This window comes from Pteropus medius, unplaced genomic scaffold (genome assembly GCF_902729225.1).
Source record: "Pteropus medius unplaced genomic scaffold, Ma_sr-lr_union100, whole genome shotgun sequence".
Classification (NCBI taxonomy): Eukaryota; Metazoa; Chordata; class Mammalia; order Chiroptera; family Pteropodidae; genus Pteropus; species Pteropus medius.
In genome coordinates this window covers 7,473,933-7,474,861 of record NW_024354875.1, presented here as the reverse complement: position 1 = coordinate 7,474,861, position 929 = coordinate 7,473,933, and the positions used below count along the sequence as shown (strand labels likewise).

General features: G+C 37.1%; 1 pseudogene; it reads right to left on the bottom strand.

Moving 5' to 3' along the window:
• Positions 1 to 283: 283 nt before the first annotated feature.
• LOC120597222 (uncharacterized) lies at positions 284 to 402 on the bottom strand (annotated as a pseudogene).
• Between the last annotated feature and the right edge of the window lie 527 nt (positions 403 to 929).

Sequence of the window (929 nt, the reverse complement as noted above, 5' to 3'; positions counted from 1 at the left end):
TTTACCCGACAGCTACAAAAACACAACAAAACACAACACAAAACTGCATAGCATTTTCCCTATAGTGATGATTGTCTAGTACTTAGTAAGCATCTTTCTCCTTTCTCTTTCTTCTTCTTCCTCCTTTCCTTTAACAAGAATTTTGTCAACACTTAATGTGTTCCAGGCATTATTTTATTTTATTTATTTTATTTTTAGTTTTTATTTTTTAGGTGAGGCGACCCTTGGTTGACCTCACAGATTGCAAGAACCTTATCAGCTTACAATCTCTACTTAGATTTTATACCTACAGCACCTGATCTTCCTAGGTGGTCTCCCATCCAAGTACTAACCAGGCCCGAACCTGCTTAGCTTCCAAGGTCAGACGGGATTGAGCTTGTTCAGGGTGGCATGGCCATAGACTAGGCATTATTTTAAACACCTGGGATTTAAACACTGGCCTTATCGAAGCTACTATCAGGTTAAGATAGGATGAGGAAACATCTTCGAAAATAAAATGTAGTTGTTTGATTAAAATATTTATATTAAATCTCATTATGAGTATGTGAAATGGAACATTAAGAAAGTGATGAATTCTGCATGTGAAATTCAAGAAAGCTGTAGAAAGATTTCATCACTAATATGCCCTGAGAGACACATCGGGATATTCTCTCTAACCAGCTTTGTGTCCCATCAGGACTTTGCTGGGGCTTTATCTCTACCCAGATTCAGTTCAAGTCTTACAAAGAGTTCTTTGAAGCCCACAGCAAATTCAGCTTTCATCTTTGTGGTTTCCTCTTAGATACAGCCAACAAAATCTCACTCTACTTTTCTAATTGTTTGTCTCACCAACTAGTCTAGAAACTAAGTAGATAGATGGTGTAGCTCTGTGGAGTCTCTTGGTTCTCCTAACAAGAAATTTAGTAGTTGGTAACTATATACAACTAGTT